Raw genomic sequence first — 20,657 nt, 5'->3', positions numbered from 1 at the left:
AACCACATAAGATAAATTCATGATCTTTACATCAAAATAAACATGAGTGAGTCTAGTTTGAGCACAAAAAAATTCCCATGAGATTTGGAATTAAAATGAAATAATTATGAATTTTGCAAGTTTGATGATCAAATAAAATGAAAATGAGAAAATAAAATGAATTAATATTGAATTTAAATGGACCGGATGGCAAAGCTGTAATTATGGACTTCATTTAATAAAACGGTGCCGTTTTGGGGCACGGATTGGAATGTTTTCATTGGTTGGCATGGGGAACAGTAACATGCATACGTGATTGGGGCAAAATCTGGGCATGGCTTGAAGAATTCTAGGGTTTTCTAACACACAGCAACAACATTCATCACCTTCAAATCGTGTTCAACAAATTTTCCCAGAAATCTCAATTGAATACACTAAACGACTCAACAAACAACCAATAACATGAATCCAGCATTGATTTTCATTAAAACACAGTATACATCATGAATCGAGCAAGGATAAAAAACAACATCAAACTTCATTTCAGCATAACTCCATAAATATCCAACCATTTCATGCTATTCAAAGCTCAAAATACTCAGGAACAAAAGATCTACACAATACATATCATGGATTTGAGAAATAGAGAGATCGAGTTCTTACTTATTTTTGAAGAAAGTTGGGATTCAGTTGCTATTTGGCTAGTATGAGCTCGAACAGATGAAGATTTAGCCTCTACAAGGTGAATGGTGAAGTTACTTTGGCTCAATGAAGCTTGGAACAGTTCAAACCCAACTCTGCCATGGATGATGCTTTGAAGAAAACAGTCGGGCAGGAGGCTTTCCAGTTGTGGAATGATGGTGGAAATGGGCTCTCAATGTTGTTTGGATGGTGAATCAACAAAGCTTGCTCGTGGTCTTTTGAGTTTCTTGACAGATTTTGGAAATGGCAAGCAAATGAAATTGAGAGAGTGAATGAATTTCTGAGTTGGTGTGGCTGCTACTAGGGTTGGAAATGACAGAAACAGAGTTTATATTCATCTGTTTAGGCTTGGATTAGTAAGTGCTAATCAAAATTATCTCAAATGAACCAATTTGCCACTTTGCTAAATTTCAACCAAGTGCACAAGGAGGGTGTGATTCTGCACGAAATGGGCCTTTGGCAAGTCAGAAATATCATCTTAAACCATTCCTAATTGGCCATTTGGATGGAAAATGTTTAAATCGAAAATCCAATTTTGCACCCCACTTGAAATTTAAACATGCTAGGTTCAAAAGTGCCATTTTGATTGGCAATGTTTTGGCACATGATGAATACATTGTTGGAAAAAACCTCACCAATTTTGGCCAAATGGTTTGAGAGATATGGCCTTTTGAAGTTCAAGAATTTGTGAAAATGATTTGATCATAACTTGCCAACCATACATGGGAATTGAGAGTTCTTGGACTTTTTGGAAATGGGAGAACAAGATCTTCAACTTTCATGTTGGGCAAAAATTCATTTGAAGCTTGTATCATGATGTAAGTTTGGGATCAAGAAGTTTCCATTTTTGGCAGTTAAAATTACAGGTCCAGTTTCTATTTTTGGAAATTTCTGATTTGGCTTCAAATTCTTCAATGATGATGTTTGCCATGATATGTGAGGCCTATTTGGACATGAATAAGCTCTCTCAAACTAAATCCATCCATCAAAACCATAAAATCAACCACAGTTGACCAAGTTTGACTTTCTAGGGTTTCTGACTAATTGTGCATTGAATGATGACCTCTGAGCCTTCAATCTTTGACCTAATCACTTCAAATGGATCCCCAAGTTATGTGAACATGTTGGAACAAACCTAGGGCCTTGGCTCCTTGAGAAACACATTTGCTTGCTTGGTTGACTGATCTCCTGATCAGTTTGACCTAATTCTCTTGATTGGCTTGCACTTGAGGCAAATAGGACAATGCAATGCTATGCAGTGGACCATGTTATGCTATGACCTAATATGAGAATGTATGTACAATGATGGGTGCAAATTTGAGGTGCTACAAAACCTTTAAAATCTTTGGTTTTAGGAGTTAGTTAAAGTTGCATGTATCTAATACATTCAGCGGGAGAACCCCAATACGATTTTGTTACTTGTCATGTCTCTTTCATTCGCTTATTATTGTTTATCGAATCTTCTTCATGATTGCACATCTTCGAATCAAGTTTTGAATCAATTCATTCTTCCTAGCATAATTCAATTATTATATTTGAGTTTGATCATGATACTTTTAGTGAATTGGTTGAGTTAGTGGAACAAGAAACATATGTGTTGTTGGTTAAAGTTAGGTTGAAAGGAATATCTCAAATTATTTTGAAAAACATGAAAAATTGAGATTTTATGTGCATGACCCGAATCATGTACATATCCTGACACGAATCAAATTGAAAAGGGCCAAACATATATTTTCAAACTCTGTAACTCGATCAAAGTTTTGACTTGTTTCAAATCAGGCATCTCTATGATACAAATCACAAGTTGCACTTGATTTGAATCCGAGAGATCTAGTGAGCCACTGCCTCATTTGATTCGAATCATAACTTCTACCAGACTTGAATAAAACTAGTTTTCATATTTTTCTATTTGGCCCTGTCTAATTTGACTCGAATCAAAATTTATACCTTATTCAAATGATGAACCTTTATGACTCAAATAATATATATAAGGTGACTCAAATCACATGAAAAATGGGTTAATTTCTTTATGAGATCTTGTTTCACTTTACTTGCTCATTTGACTCAAATCATGAAATCTTCTTGACTCGAATCTAACTAACTTTTTCCATCCATTTTAATGCTTAATCTAAAGCACGCATAAATTATTTTTGTCACTTTACTTTCCAAGAGAAATTTCATAATCTATGTTGTGATTTTGTGAAATCCTCACCCTCTCATTTTTTAAACCTAAAAAACTCTTGCAAATAGATTTTCATTCATCTTCAACCTCAAGTTTTTATTTAAGATCTTGATAATGAGAGATTTGTAATTGATTGAGGGAATTTTTTGACTTGAAACTAAGCGTTCTTGAAGTTTTGATAAGGTTTTTCAGGAAGCTCGTACGATTGAGGTTGTTGTCATTGGTAGTGACCAATTCCAGTGAAAAGAAGGAGGTTCCTCTCTCTAGTTGACCTTAGTAGTGACTGTGAGGAAGGATACAGAGAAGGTAGAGTTCTTCTCAAATTTAGAACAATTCACCGCTCAAGAAATCGGTGGGATCAAATAGTAATTTCCACACACGAAGACTGTGAGCAGATTGGTAAAGTTAGAAGATTTAAGAAATGAGAATCGTGTAAAGATTTTGCAGAAGAGTTTGGAATTAAGCTATATACAAGTCAAGATCATGATAGTAGATTTGTTTTTATTGGGGATTAGTGATTGTATGAACTCTTGAAATGTTTGTCAAAACATAGTGGAAGAAAATAGGTTCTAATGAGAATTCAGTGAAAAATGGATTAGGCTCATGCGAGAATAATGGAGTTGAACCATGATCGATCACCATTTTCACTATATTTTCGTTGCTTATCCGATAAGAAACCAGGGATTTTGAGACACTGTCAACGCATTATGGTACCTTTGAAGTTAATTCTCATTCTCGTCCACGAAGAAGATCCAACGGACTCAATGCGAGAAAGTGGAAAGTTCAGGCGATCGAAAAAAGATGATTTCACAATTCAGGAGGCCTGACACGACCACCCGTGTCACCTGACATGGGACATGTCAGGAGGAAGGCCAAGAAATAAGAAGTAAATCCCAAGATAGTTGCCTAACATTTCCTCCCGTATCATCCTAACACGGCCAGTGTCAGCCTTATACGGCCAGTTTTAGCCCAAAACGCTAATTTTCCAATTTTCGGGTTTTTTCACCGGGCTTAAGCTGCAGGGATGTTTTGGAGTTTTCCACCTTCTGCCAAGGGATTTTCACTATATTAGGAGAGTTTCTACATGAGAAAAGATGATCTTTGAACGAGGCGAACACAGAATTGTCAGACGATCAAGGATTACAGAGATCAAGGAATTCAGAGAGCAGAAGGTTTTCATGAGCGGAAGCGACTGAAGATCCAAGTCATCCAATTACTTGTAATGTGTAATTCTTATCTTGAATTTGTTTTGAACAATATGAGTAGCTAAACCCCCCAATGCTAGGGGGTGTCCCTGATTTAGAGTTGTAATGACTATGAGTTTACGATTGCATTTATAATATTGTTTTTACAGTAATCTTTGATATGCTTAATGCTTTCTCTTTCAGACCAATCGAGATTCTTATATGGTTATCAATACGGCTGGACCGCCATTGATAAGGTTTTTATAACATTACTCTGCAGTAGATATCACCTAGGACTAGGGATACCATGTGTGAATCATAACATTCTTGACATAATAAAGCTTAACTTCACCACAATTGCCTATGGACATAAAAATTAGGGTAGAATGATTAAATGTTTTCTCACCAAGGACTTGGGTGAAAATACCCTTGAGAACTGGTAGTAATTGATATTTGTTGATGCAATAGTGACTCAGAATTGTTACAGGAATAAATCATACACCTTCTTTGGCATTGTTCCTCATACCTTGCAAACCCTTATTTTATTATTATGATTTTCCTTTGCCTTTATTTTTATAACTTTGAATTAAAAAACCCCAATTATAATTTTTGTTTAATTGAATGATGAATTAAACTCAATATTAACTTGCAGTCCTTAAGATCAACATTCTGGGAATTTCCCCTTTATTACTATAACAAGTAAAATAGTACACTTGCTATTTTTCTGATCAAGTTTTTGGTGCCGTTGCCGGGGACAGCCAAAATATAGAGTTTAATTTTAAGTTCAATTAAAATTTTGTTGCTCTGCAATAAAATTATTTTTCTATCATTTATATATTTTCATTCACTAATCTGTGTATGCGAGGAGAGCCCTCAACTGAATTTGTTTTTGACGCAGAAATTGAGAGAACCCTTCATTGGAGACGTAGAAACGCTAGATTGGATTCCAAAGAAGAAGTTCCCTCTGATCACTCAGATTCAAAAAAAGAAACTATGGCTGAAATTCCTCCAGTTCCACCACCTCCACCTCAGGAAAGACTCCTAGATGACTACGGAGGGGCAAATGCACTGGGTGGTATATTGACCATTGTCAACCAACCGGTGAATGTGATGAACTTTCAACTGCATCCTAGCACAATCAATCAACTTGAGAGAAAATCTTTCACTGGAAAGGTTAATGAAGATGCCAGCAAGCACCTGCAGAGATTCCTGGCCATGAGTACTACTTTGAAAATTGATGGTCATACAGATGAAGCAAAGAAGTTAAGAATGTTCCCGTTAACTTTATCTGAAGAGGATGAATAATGATTCTTCTCTCTTCCAGCTGGAAGTGTTACATCATGGGAAGAGATGGAAACAACTTTCTTAAATGAGTATTTTCCAGCATCAGTATTTATGAGAAAAAGGTATAAAATCTTGAACTTCAAACAGAAAGATGGTGAGTCTTTGGGAGATACCTACAAAAGATTCAAAAGGGTCCTGGTAACGTGCCCAACTCATAATATGGATCAGACTGAACAAATGCAGATGTTTGTCAATGGGCTGAAAATAAAGACAAAACAATTAATTGATACAGCAGCCGGTGGTTCAACAAATTTCTCAACAACCGCCGGTATTAAAAGGATAATTGAAGCGATAGCCGCAAATGAGCATCTGGAATTATATGATAGGTGTACAAGCAAACCTGAAGGACTCATTGACCTGAAAGTAGAAGCAAATAAAATATGTTTGGAAGATAAAGTCGTTGCTGAAGTAGAGAAGAAATTGAAAGCGATGAATATAGGTACTCAACAAGTAGCTAAAATTCAACCTGCTCAGACCATCACTTGTGAAATCTGTAATGGATCTCACCACACTGTGTATTGCTTTGCAACTCCTTAAAAAATTGAAGAGATAAAATTCTTAAAGCAGAATAACCCCTACTCTAACACTTACAATCCAGGTTGGAAGAATCATATAAACTTCTCTTGGAAAGATCAGAAAGGGAATGTTCCACAACAGGGTCAAAGTCAATATCATACTCAATATCAACAACAACAACAACAACAAGCTCCAAGGAAAGCAGACTGGGAGATTGCCATTGAAAATATGGCCGCTCAAAATAGGTAATTCGAAGAAGAGACTAGAAACAATCAGAAAAACACCACCACCTCTCTAAAGAATCTTGAAGTTCATTTGGGTCAGATAGCACGACAACTAGCAAGTTCTCGAACACCAGGTTCCTTACCAAGTGAAACAGTTCAAAATCCGAGAAATCAAGAGAAAATTAGTATTGTCACGACGAAAAAGAAAAATGTCGCTAAAAATAAAAAAGTTATATCACCGGGCGAGCTGACTGAATAGGAAATTACAAAGGAGAATAAACCTATGATTAAGTTGCCCTACCCTCAGAGAGTGACAAAGAAGGAACCAAGCGAGTCAGACTTGGAGAAATTCATGACAATGTTTAAAAAGGTCGAGGGTCATATGTCTTTGTTTGAAGCACTTGAAAGAATGCCCATGTACAAGAAATTCATGAAAGCGGTAATGGCCGAAAAGAAACCAACAATAGAAGAACCGGTAGCCTAGAAGGAAAAGTATAGTGAAAACTCAATGGGGCAGAAAATTCCTAACAAACAAAAGGATCTGGGATAAGTAACAGTACCATGCACAATTAAATAAAGAACCTTCCAAAAGGTACTAATAGATTCTGGAGCGAGTGTGAGTCTGATGCCATTATCAATCTATCACAGGTTGTGTATTAAAAATGTCAGTGATACAAAAACCAATCTGAAGTTTGCGGATCATTCAAGAAAGGATGCATATGGTATAGTGATAATGCGAAAACGTATCGTATTTTTGGCTTCATATGCATTGCTTTTTACTTGATTAACACTTATTATTACGCAATATTTTATGTTTATTGCAAGTATTTATCTAATAAAAGGTTTACAAGCAAGCAAAGTGGAAAATAGAAAAAAGGAAAGAAAAAGAGAAGAAAATAGAGAAATATAGAGAGTATGGGCCCACCATACCTAATGGGCTTGTGGCGCCCATCATTTGGATATGTGGCGCTCGCCACATGATCCAAAGAGGGTGGTGGTGTAAGGGCAAACTGTCAAACAACATACGATCATAGGTTTCGATGATGACAAATGACCACCATGGATCAATCGGCATTGTCAATTCCACCTCTACAAAACAAATGCAACATATCACCTATCATATCCTTTTCTATGCTCATCTAAACTGTTATATTTCGTACAACATATGTGGATATAATGTGGTCATGACAAAATGCATGAAAACCACAAAAATATGAATTTTTGTAGATTTGCAGGGTTTGAGTCGACCGCAGGGGTCAGCGCATGAACCACGGGTCGGCGCATAACATAGTGCATTTCCCATGGGTCAGCGCACAAAAGGTTTGAGTCGACCGCAGGGGTCAGCGCATGAACCACGGGTCAGCGCACGCCGACCTATGGTCGACGCATACTGATGTGTTTTTCAGACTGTCCAAAACTGCAGGCTATGCATCGACGCATAGACCTGCTATGGTCGACCGTTCGTGCGCAAATTCAGTTTTTAAGTATTTCCCACTCTGTTTGAAAAGCTGTTAAATGGGTTGGTTGGTTTGTTACTATATATAGAAGTTTAGTTACTTGTATCAACTAACATTTGACCAATTGATTCAAGTGTTCAAAGAACAAGAAAACGTGAAATAGGTGTCCAAGATTCTTCATCTTCATCTTCAACATCTCACAACACATCAATTACATACAACCATTTTTGAAGTGTTTTTGATTGGTTAAAGGTGATAACGTTTGAAGCCGTGATTGGGGAATCAGGTTCGGGTTGAAGCTTGCGACAGGTTTTTTCTTGAATAAAACCTTTAGGGTTTTGTCCTCCAAGATTGGGTTGATTTTGGGGGTTTTTGGACGAATTTCTTCATCAATTTTCAGCTGAGCGAAGGTGATTGAGAAGAGGAAGTCTTCATCAATCTAGTAGCGGATTCAGTGATATTGAAGGGAAGATTTCGGGTTCGATTTGTTGTAGTTGAGATCAGCCGGGCCGAGGGTTTGAAGAACTGAGGGTTATTCAACAAATGGGTTGGAATCGGAGGTCTATCAACAACAATCGAAGGACTTGATTCACCTTGAATCAAGGAATAAGGAGTGGAAGCAACATTCAACATCTTGAGAATTCTGTTGTATATTTGCTTTGCAATCCTTGTATAAATTGTTATACTCAACAGGTGATATCTATTAAAGCAATCTCAATTCTAGTTTTAGAATTGAGGGCAGACGTACCCCGAAGCGAGGACGACGGGGGAACTGCCTCACCAAATCTTTGCCTTCTCTATTTTTCAGCATATTTGTTTTTAGCTTAAAATAAGTGATTTTTGTATAAGCACTTTTATCAAACCTTGATATTAATTGAGTAAGAAGTTAAAACTCTGTTTTTGAATCCAAAGTACAATAAAATATTGTACTAGACTAATTGAAATCACTTACTCAACATAAATATCGCTTGGAGTGTTTTTGCACACCAAGTGTTTGATAATTTGCGTAAACCAAAATTATCTTAGTTGTGTATCTAGTTTGGTTTGCTCTTTGAATCATTGGAACTAGGAATCCTAGCAAGTGAAACAAATCATTGATAGTGTGACTAGTGTAGTGATTCTTATTCTACATTATCACTGATCCATAGACTTGACGCATATCCGGTTTTCAATGGTGAAAATTATAGTTATTAGAAAGACTGTATGCGGGTGCACATAAATTCCATAGATAGAAAAATATGGAACGTTATTCTCAATGGTCCAATTGAAAATAACCATGACCAATGAGAATGATGAATTAGTGCCAAAGCCCGAAGCACAATGGACCGATGATGATGAAAAGAAATATAATTATGATTGGAAAGCCAAAAATATCCTAATCTCCTCATTAGGTGTAGATGAATACTATCGTGTATCCTATTGTCCTACTGCTAAGGCCATGTGGGATTCACTACAAATCGCCCACGAGGGGATGAACGATGTTAAGTTGGCAAGAATCAACACACTAACACAAGAGTTTGATCTCTTTTTCATGGAGCAAGGGGAAACCATTGCTGACATGCAAAAGAGATTTACTCATCTTATCAATCGATTACATTCATTAGGTAGGCCGGTTTCCAATGATGTTGCTACTAATAAGATCTTGAGATGTCTTAACAGGGAATGGCAGCCGAAAGTGACCGCCATCAAAGAAGCAAATGATCTCACCATATTAGACTTGACAACATTATTTGGCAAACTACAAGAGCACGAACAAGTACTCTTGAGCCTAGAACAACACGAAAAGAAAGAAAAGAAGGACAAAACAAAGGTGGGTGAAAAGAAATCAATAGCTCTTAAGACTTCCTCCTCGAAGTCTCAAGCAAAAGAGCAAAGTGATTATTCCTCGAGCGACGAAGAAGAAGAGGACAAGAGCGAAGACATGGGGTTGTTCGTTAAACGTTACAATCGTTACGTGAGAAAGAACGGCATCCAACATTCCGAGAAGAACTTGGTAAACATCCAGAAACAATCGAGGTACTCTAAAGATGATGACTCAAAAGGTAAAAAGACTAGAGGGTCGTGCTACACTTGTGGGAAGCCCGGTCATTACAAACCGGACTATCCGATGAACAAGAAGACAAAGGAAAAGGAATCATACAAATCACACAAGAAATCATCAAAGCCAAGGAGAGCATACATAGCTTGGGAAAGCGATAGCGACTCCTCCGAGGATGAAAGTTCTAGTGATGAAATTGAAGCTGCAAACCTATGCCTCTCTGCTCATCAAAAGAAGAAAAAGAAACAGGTACGACATGCTAAATATGAAAAATCCTCTAGTATGTCTCATCATGAATTACAAGCTGCTTTTGATACTTTACACTGTGAAGCTAAAGAGGCCTTTAAAAGGCTTGCCTCAAATAGCATTTTTTTTATCCATTTGGAACAAAATATTCGAGAATCCGAAAGGAAACTTGAGGCACTCAAAGCTTCTATTGTAGAAAGCACAAAAGCAGGTTGTGAGGACCTTAGAAATAGAATAATCAACTTTGGGTGTGATACTTGTTATATTAGGCAAGGTGAAGTAAGAAATCTAAAGACCAAACTTGACAAGGCTCTTGAGCCCAAGATTACCTTTGCAATCGATAAATCAAACTTTCGAAAAAGTATGGTTAATCCATATCAAAAATATAAATATGTTATAAAGGATGAAGATAGCAAAGGCAATCAAAATGTAAATCTCTCTTGTCTTTATTGTTGCAAGAAAGGCCACTCCATTGCTAAATGCAGGTTTAGGAGACTCTTAGTTCCTAAAGGCATTTATCAATGGCTGCCGAAATGCAACCACTTCGTTACTCACCATTCAGGACCCAATAAGCCATTGGGTACCTTCTCGTGTTAATTGCATTTCCATAGGTACAATGCCTCGAGACCACCGAGAGAAGATGGGTTCTCGACAGTGGATGCTCAAGGCACATGTCAGGAGACATATCACTCTTCATTGACTTCGTGGCTAAGAAGAAAGGATATGTAACCTATGGTGACAATAACAATGGAGCAATACTAGGTAAAGGTAGTGTAGGTAACCCTTCTTCCACTACTATTTCTGATGTATTGCTTGTCGAAGGTCTTAAACACAATCTACTTAGCATCAGTCAATTATGTGACAAAGGATACAATGTATCTTTTTCAAAAGATTGTTGCAAAATTGTACATAATGATGATAAGAAGAGTATGTTTAATTGCATGTGAGTGAATAATGTCTATATGTTAGACTTGAACGAAGTATCGTTAACAAGTGACAAATGCCTTGTAACAATGAGTGAAGATTCATGGTTATGGCATAGGCGTTTAGCACATGTTAACTTTGACTTACTAAATAAAGTAGTCTCAAAAGATCTAGTCCAAGGTCTCCCCAAAATAAAGTTCACCAAGGATCACCTTTGTGATGCTTGTCAAAAAGAGAAGCAAACGAGGATCTCATTTAAATCCAAAAATATCGTTTCAACAACGAGACCTCTCGAACTTCTTCATATGGACTTATTTGGGCCGTCTAGGATTAAAAGTCTAGGAGGAAATTATTACGGTTTCGTAATAGTGGACGATTTTTCTAGATTTTGTTGGACTATCTTTTTAGTAAGCTAGAGCGATACGTTCGCCGCCTTTGAAAGATTTGCTAAGCTTTCCGAAAATAAATTAAATACAAACATAGTTTCAATTAGAAGCGACCATGGGGGTGAGTTCGAAAACCATTTATTTGAAGAATATTGCGGTAACCATGGTATCGATCATAACTTCTCCGCTCCACGTACTCCTCAATAAAATGGGGTTGTGGAGCGTAAAAATCGAATTTTGGAAGAATTGGGAAGAACAATGATTAACGAAAGTGGTTTACCGAAATATTTTTGGGCCGACGCCATTAGTACGGCGTGTTATGTTTTGAATAGGGTGCTCATTCGCCCCATTCTAAATAACACACCATATGAGCTTTTAAAAGGGCGAAAGCCAAATGTTTCTCACTTACATGTTTTCGGTTGCAAATGTTTTGTATTAAATAATGGAAAGGAAAACTTGGGCAAATTCGATTCCAAGGCCGACGAAGGTATCTTCCTCGGATACTCTCAATCGAGTAAAGCATATAGAATATATAATAAACGATTACTTGCTGTGGAAGAGTCTGTACATGTCACTTTTGACAAATCCTATCCGAGAAACGTTGGAAAGGGTAGTGTTGTTCATGGTGCAGGTACATCTACGGAAGACATACTCAAGGGTGGCGAGCCGGGGATTGATCAACCCGACAAAGTCAAAGTTGAGGAGGATAAAGATGTACACCATGAGGAAACCGAGGTAATTCATCCGCCTTCAAACGATGATCTCCCTCAAGCTTGGAATTCTCCCAAAGACCATCCAATTGACAATCCTTCTCGGAGATATCTCAAAGGGTGTTACAACTCGATCGAAGCTAATTAATTTCTGTTATCACTTCGCTTTCGTCTCACAAATGGAACCTAAAAACCCTAAAGAAGCACTACTCGATGAACACTGGTTTTTGTCAATGCAGGAGGAACTAAATCAGTTCACTAGAAATGAGGTTTGGGACCTTGTCCCTCCTCTGCGAGATCAGCGAGTAATCGGCACCCGATGGGTGTTTAGGAACAAGTTGGACGAAAATGGGGTAATAACCCGTAACAAGGCGCGTTTAGTCGCGCAAGGGTATAACCAAGAGGAAGGCATCGACTATGAGGAAACTTATGCGCCGGTTGCCCGACTCGAGGCTATACGCCTTCTCCTTGCCTTCGCTTGTGCGAAAGACTTTAAACTATACCAAATGGATGTTAAGAGTGCGTTCCTTAACAGTTACATAAATGAAGAGGTCTACGTCGCACAACCTCCGGGTTTTGAATCTCATGAGTATCCCGATCATGTTTACAAACTAAAAAGGGCTTTATATGGTCTCAAACAAGCTCCTAGAGCTTGGTATGAGCGACTAAGTAAATTTTTACTTGATCAAGGTTACTCAAGAGGAAAGGTTGACACAACTCTCTTCATTAAACATCAAGGAAAGCACTTGATATTAGTACAAATTTATGTTGACGATATTATATTTGGGTCTAAAAACATGAATCTCGTGAGAGAGTTTTCGAATCTTATGCAGGGTGAATTCGAGATGAGTATGATGGGGGAGCTCACATACTTTCTCGGTTTGCAAATTGAACAACTCAATGAAGGAACATTCGTGAGTCAAACAAAGTATTGTTTGGACCTTATCAAGAGATTTGACATGGCAAAAGCCAAGGCCATTGACACCCCCATGCCAACATGTACAAACTTGAATAAGGATGAAAGTGGTAAGGACGTAGAGGTAAAAAGGTATAGAGGTATGATTGGATCACTTCTCTATCTTACTGCTTCTCGTCCCGACATCATGTTTAGCGTGTGTATGTCCGCAAGATATCAATCATGTCCCAAGGAAGCCCATCTAAAAGCTGTCAAACGAATACTTCGATACCTATCCGGTACTCCGAAGTATGGACTATGGTATTCCAAAGGTAATGATTGCTCATTGGTAGGTTTCTCCGATGCCGATTTTGCCGGTTGCAAATCGGATAGGAAAAGCACTAGTGGCACTTGTCACTTATTTTCAAATTCCTTGGTCAGTTGGCATAGCAAGAAACAAGTTTCAGTTGCTTTGTCAACCGCCGAAGCGGAATACGTTGCCGTAGGTAGTTGTTGTGCTCAAATCCTATGGGTTAAGCAATAATTATTGGATTTTAATCTCAAACTCGAACGTATTCCCATTTTCTGTGACAATACAAGTGCCATTAATCTTACCAAAAATCCTGTGTTGCATTCTCGCACCAAACATATCGAAATTCGACACCACTTTCTTCGGGATCATGTAGAGAAAGGTGATGTTGTATTTGAACATGTTAACACTAAAAATCAACTAGCGGACATTTTCACAAAGCCGCTAGCTACTGAGCCTTTCTTTCATATTCGCTGAGAACTTGGTATTCTTGACATTTCGGAACGGGCGTTATAAATTGCTTGCTTTATCTTATTTCATTTAAAACCATAATCTTGTACTTATAACAAGTTAACGTTGTTGCAAGCACAAGTATATTGTTCATCAAGTCATTCCGGCATCGAGGTGATATTGTTCCTTTACCCTTCTCTCTCTCTCAACCTTCATGGCTAAATAGGTGTATTACATGATAATATTGTATATATATGACTTGTCTCTTATACCATATCTGTTTGGATGTTTAAATGTTGTGTGGCATTCTATTTATGCATCAAACATGTAAGCATATGTGCATAACAGTGAAAATTGCAAAATTTGCCTGTATGAGTCGACCATAACAGGGCAATGGTCGACGCACACTTCAAAAATTTTCTTATTTTCAAAATTCAAACAGTATGCGTCGACGCATGCAGAGGGTATGGTCGACGCATCGCACGAAAAATCAGTTTTTCTCTGCAGAAAACGTTCAAACTTCCCATGCATTTACATTTCAAATTCTCATTAAGTGTGCATTCAACCCACTACATTGTGAGTTGCATCTACCTAGTGCCTATTGTCTCTTGGCCTCTCCTCTTCCCAAAAACCCTAAATCCTCATCCATAAAAAGGGCAAACCTCCTTCTTGCAAATCATTCTCAAAACCTTACACCAAGCTTCACTCTCTACCTTTACAAAAAGCTTCAGAATCATTACCAATGGCTTCATCATCCCGCAGACCTACTGGTAAGAGATCAAGGGAATCATCCTCTGCCTCCTTACCCATTACCGCTGTATCATTAGTTCCACCGGCTCTTGTCGACTCCTTCAACAAAGACATTGGTAAAAGAGGAGTTGTGAGGCAACATGCATTCTACAAACTCACAGCAGAACGCATGCATCTCGTAGAAATCCTGAATCTGCTTCAGTATCACGGTATTGTCAAATTCCTGGAATGCAATGCCAAATATAGCGAAGACCTGGTCCGTGTGTTCTACACTTGCCTCCATGACAAATTTCGTGGTCAAAAGTTTCACTCCAGGATCGGCACAACAAAGGTATCTTTCAAGTCTGCTGTTTGGAATAAATATTTTGATCTGACATTGGCTGCTGATGAAAATCCTCTTGCTGAGGTAACTGATTCTCACACAATAGAAGGATATGAGTTTAAGAGCGCTTTGAACGCTATGCTGAAACGACCCTACCCAGACCACATTGTGAACAGTGATGCGTTCCCACGAACTGTCACTGCCGGTAAGCTGAAAACAGGTGAGCGCATTCTCCAGTGGATTGTGTCACGCATCCTGCGACCTAAGAAGGGTGGCCTTTCCCGAGTTGAACAGGATGAGGTTCACCTCATATATATTATGAAGAATCAGCGCAAAATAAACTAGCCCTACTACATTGCTAGTAGGATGTTCAGTTTATGAGACTCCGGACGAGAAACGACTCTTGCCTATGGATCTTTTATTCAAGAGGTTCTTACTGCAGCCGACGTTGATTATCCGTCCTTTCCTTATACCTCTATTTCCTCAGATAGAGAATTCAGCCCAAAAACTTTGTCTATGATGGGATATTTTTGGTGTGATGAGCGGAGAATATACAAATTTGTTCGCATATGGTTTATTCCTACGACTGTTGAAGAAGATGATGAAAGTGATGAAAGTGAAGAAGAAGACCAAGAGGAAAACGAAGAAGAAGGAGCAAAGCCACACGATAGTCCTCCACAAGCAGACACTCACGACTACAGAAATACCGCTTGGGTTCAGAATACATATTCAACTGAAGAAGATGCCCCCAACCATGGTGGCTGGGGTGAATGGCAACATATGGGCTGGTCAACACAACGCCAATTCTATCAGCCGTATCAATATGGTGCTGAAGAATCTCCACCGTCTCCTCCGCAGCAAGAAAACTCTTCTGAACTTTTAGATATGATGCGAAATATGCAGCTGGCTCAATAATCCTGCATACAAACTCAAGATGAGCGCTATGCTCATATAAGCAGCCAGCTTCAAGCACAAAATGAGAGGCTCGATAACCTCTCTACCAGCATGAATGAACGATATGCAACATTCACCGAAACATTTGAACGACAGGAGCGGTCCGTCGATGTGGGCCTCAAGTATCTAAGTAGTGTTGCTGACTAAATAACGGATGGTTGTTTCGGTCGAGGACGAGGCCATTAGGGCATAAAACTGCATATGCATCTGTACTTTTGTTGTTTGACTGAACTTATTATCTGTTATGCTTGTTTGTTAATCTAGTTTAATGTTATTTCCTTTTCAATTTGTTCAGTAATAATATTTGGTGTGGTATTATTATATGATTCGTTATCTCCTGTTGAATATCATGTTATGTTGAATAATAGATCTCTTTCTCTTTTTGATGTTGTCAAAGGGGGAGAAGAGCATGTACCAAAGCCAAGCCAAGATATTCACAACAATTAACAGTTTGTTTTGCAGCCAGCCTTAGATTACAAAAGAAAGGGGGAGTGTGTATAATGTGTGTAAATATTGCATGTTGTTTTTTCTTTGGTTTCACACAGGTTGTCATCATCAAAAAGGGGGAGTATGTAAGGGAAAACTGTCATACAACATACGATCATAGGTTTCGATGATGACAAATGACCACCATGGATGAATCAGCATTGTCGATTCCACCTCTACAAAACAAATGCAACATATCACCTATCATATCCTTTTCTATGCTCATCTAAACTGTTATATTTCATACAACATATGTGGATAAAATGTGGTCATGACAAAATGCATGAAAACCACAAAAATATGAATTTTTGCAGATTTGCAGGGTTTGAGTCGACCGCAGGGGTCAGCGCATGAACCACGGGTCGGCGCATAACATAATGCATTTCCCACGGGTCAGCGCACAAAAGGCTTGAGTCGACCGCAGGGGTCAGCGCATGAAACACGGGTCAGCGCACGCCGACCTATGGTCGACACATACTGATGTGTTTTTCAGACTGTCCAAAACTGCAGGCTATGCGTCGACGCATAGACCTGCTATGGTCGACCGTTCGTGCGCAAATTCAGTTTTTAAGTATTTCCCACTCTGTTTGAAAAGCTGTTAAATGGGTTGAGTGGTTTGTTACTATATATAGAAGTTTAGTTACTTGTATCAACTAACATTTGACAAATTGATTCAAGTGTTCAAAGAACAAGAAAAAGTGAAATAGGTGTCCAAGATTCTTCATCTTCATCTTCAATATCTCACAACACATCAATTACACACAACCATTTTTAAAGTGCTTTGTGATTGGTTAAAGGTGATAACGTTCGAAGCCGTGATTGGGGAATCAGGTTCGGGTTGAAGCTTGCGACAAGTTTTTTCTTGAATAAAACCTTTAGGGTTTTGTCCTCCAAGACTAGATTGATTTTGGGGGGTTTTGGACGAATTTCTTCATCAATTTTCAGCTGAGCGAAGGTGATTGAGAAGAGGAAGTCTTCATCAATCTAGTAGCGGATTCAGTGATATTGAAGGGAAGATTTCGGGTTCAATTTGTTGTAGTTGAGATCAGCCGGGCCGAGGGTTTGAAGAACTGAGGGTTATTCAACAAAGGGGTTGGAATCGGAGGTCTATCAACAACAATCGAAGGACTTGATTCACCTTGAATCAAGGAACAAGGAGTGGAAGCAACATTCAACATCTTGAGAATTCTGTTGTATATTTGCTTTGCAATCCTTGTATAAATTGTTATACTCAACAGGTGATATCTATTAAAGCAATCTCAATTCTAGTTTTAGAATTGAGGGCAGACGTACCCCGAAGCGAGGACGACGGGGGAACTGCCTCACCAAATCTTTGCCTTCTCTATTTTTCAGCATATTTGTTTTTAGCTTAAAATAAGTGATTTTTGTATAAGCACTTTTATCAAACCTTGATATTAATTGAGTAAGAAGTTAAAACTCTATTTTTGAATCCAAAGTACAATAAAATATTATACTAGACTAATTGAAATCACTTAACATAAATATCGCTTGGAGTGTTTTTGCACACCAAGTGTTTGATAATTTGCCTAAACCAAAATTATCTTAGTTGTGTATCTAGTTTGGTTTGCTCTTTGAATCATTGGAACTAGGAATCCTAGCAAGTGAAACAAATCATTGATAGTGTGACTAGTGTAGTGATTCTTATTCTACATTATCACTGATCCATAGACTTGACGCATATCCGGTTTTCCAATAACAGTTCGTTTTAGACTATATTTTCCTCGGCCGCTTCCGCACTTAAAACAAATTTTCAAAACCAATTTTTAATTGGTAGCGCCAACTCAAATTTTAATTGGGATCTATTCAACCCCCCCCCTTCTAGATCCGTGCCATAGTCTAACAGGCAGCGCCTGCCACAAAGCATGAAGACTGTGGCGTTCATCCCTAAAAGTGTGGCGCTCGCCACGGAGTCCAAAACTAGGGTTGTAGAAACCGCCACTACCCAATCTTCCCTACTTTTTCTCCATGATATTAACCACGATTCCACTCACCTTTTAGCTACAATTTAAGGAAGTGGAGACTATAAAAAGGAGGGTTGTTTCTCCTTAGTTCTCTCTGCCTGCTTTTGATTGTATGCTTAATTTTAGTCAGATTTATTTTTTGGTTGCTTTTCTAGGCAGTTTTTCCTACTTTGTAAAAGTGATAGTTTCTCCACATCAGGGACTATTACAATTTATTTTACGCATTTGAATTCAATTGTAACGGTTAATCATTGCCAAAGTCCGCCGATACTATTTTGTTTGAAGAATCAAGATTCAGTTCCAGTTCTCAATACGTAGTCTAGGTTTTATTTTGATTTCTATTTTATTTATTTTTGCCTTATTGTGTGTTTGATTTTCCGAATACCATGTCCGTTACCAGATCCATGTCCGGCTAAACCCTTAGGTATCGGTATGTAAAAACCGTCGAAACGAAGGGATTCGTAAATAATTGGTGTTAGTTTTTATAAAACTTATTTTTACGGTTTTAGTTTCTTATTTTATTCAAACTGGTTTTTGTATGGGAGTACAAAACAAACTAAGGTTACGGTCAACAAGAACGAGAGTTTGAGATTTTAACCAGGTAGCTAAGACAAGGCATTAATCCTAAACACAGCGAGAGCGCTTTAGGATTAATTAGACTTTATTCATATTCAAAAATTACTTTTAAATTCAAAATGAGACCGCGAGAGGCAAGAATTTTGGTTTAGGAGTATGGTTAGAGTCAATAAAATGATAGTGTGAGACTAAGTCCTTTTTATAAATAATTTCTACTGAAGAAATTTTTGACCAATAAGATTACACCAACTATCTATCGAATCCCCGAAGTTTGATGTGTTACCTACTGATATCCCTTTATCATATATCTTTATTAATATTCTATTTACGTTATAGTTATTTCTCTTCATCCCTCCAATATTAGAATGATCATCAGCCTTAGATTTACATAGCAACATTAGATAATGATACGTTTGATTATTAGTTCTTGTGGGTTCGATAATCTTTAAAACTATGCGATAGGACTGTGTAGTTGCACTCATAATTCCCATAGACTTACTAAGTCGCGATCAAGTTTTTGGCGCCGTTGCCGGGGACTAATTTAGTCGATATCGTAACTCCAGTGTTGCCCAGTATAGACTAAGGCAAACAATTCTATTTCCCTTTCTACATTTGTCGAGTGTATGCCAAGTACTCGCTCTCAAGGCGAGAAGTTAAAGCTACCGTTCGACGAACCTGAGCGTTATCTTAGATTAGAACGCCGGATGTGAGATTTGATACGAGAACATCGTATCAATCTAAATCTTCCCGATCTTAATATCCCTATTCCTGAACCAGTTATTCAACCAGAGATGGCCGAAGGACTGCAGAACCGTCCTCTTAAGTACTATGCAATCCCTTCGCATGATGAACCGCATAACAGCTTCGCTGCCCCTGCCATTGAGGCCAATAATTTCGAGCTAAAACCTTCATAGTTGTCAGCCGTAGAGCAAAACCAATTTTTAGGTAGTCCCACGAAGGACCCGAACCTACATTTCTCAGTGTTTTTGCAATACACTGACAGAGTGAAAGCAAATAGTGTCAGCCCTGAAGCTATAAGACTACGTCTTTTCCCATTCTCATTAAGAGATAGAGCTAGAGTTTGGCTCCAGTCTCTACCATCCAACTCGGTCACTATGTGGAATGAGTTGAAGAAAGTTTTCTTAGCACGATATTTCTCACCTAGTAAGACGGCTATACTAAGAGCCCAAATAAACGAGTTTAAACAAAAAGATAATGAATCCCTTTTTGAAGCTTGGGAGAGATACAAAGACATGATGAGGCTTTGTTCACATCATGGTCTAGAAGAATGGTTGATCATCCATACCTTTTACAACGGTCTCTTGTACAACACAAGATTGACGATAAACGTCGCCGTAAGTGGCACACTCATGGATAAACCCTACAATAAGGCCTATCAACTTATCAAAAGTATGGCCCATAATTATTACCAGTGGGGAAGCGAAAGAACCTCCATAGAGAATCCTCCAACGAAAGGGGCGTGTACGAATTAAGCAGTATTGACCATGTCAACGCCAAGGTAGATACTCTTACTCAAAAGATAGAAAACTTGACCATAACACCCGCAACCACCGTGGCTTCCGTAGCACCAAACTACGAGATATGCGGAGTTCTAGGGCATGCTGCCCCAGAATGTCAACTCCTAATAGGACCCTTCACAGACCAGGTGAACTATGCTCAAGGAAACCCTTACTCAAACACCTATAACCCAGGTTGGAAGAAACATCCTAATTTTTTGTACAAAAACAATAATGCATTGTATGCACCTAACCAAGCACCTGCTGTACCACCGGGATATCATAAAGCTGCCACAAATACACAAAATGCTTCTAGGAAGTCAAACCTAGATATAATGATGGAAAACTTCATAGCCACCCACGCCCAAACAAATAAGGATTTCCTAAATCAAAATATACAAACTAGTGAGCAAATCAAGCAGTTAGCAAATAAGGTAGACGTGTTAGCCACCCATAACAAAATGTTGGAAACACAAATCTCGCAAGTGGCTCAACAATAAGCACCTACTACTGCTCTTGCAGA

The 20,657-nt window shown here is 38.3% G+C and overlaps 1 non-coding gene across 1 annotated transcript; it reads right to left on the bottom strand.

Annotated features, from left to right (window-relative positions):
* Nucleotides 1–19,792: 19,792 nt before the first annotated feature.
* LOC127090078 (small nucleolar RNA R71) lies at nucleotides 19,793–19,899 on the bottom strand. The gene has a single exon (XR_007791612.1). It is a non-coding gene; the product is annotated as a small nucleolar RNA R71 (small nucleolar RNA).
* Between the last annotated feature and the right edge of the window lie 758 nt (nucleotides 19,900–20,657).

This window comes from Lathyrus oleraceus, chromosome 5 (genome assembly GCF_024323335.1).
Source record: "Lathyrus oleraceus cultivar Zhongwan6 chromosome 5, CAAS_Psat_ZW6_1.0, whole genome shotgun sequence".
Classification (NCBI taxonomy): Eukaryota; Viridiplantae; Streptophyta; class Magnoliopsida; order Fabales; family Fabaceae; genus Lathyrus; species Lathyrus oleraceus.
This window is presented reverse-complemented; position numbering and strand designations above follow the sequence as displayed.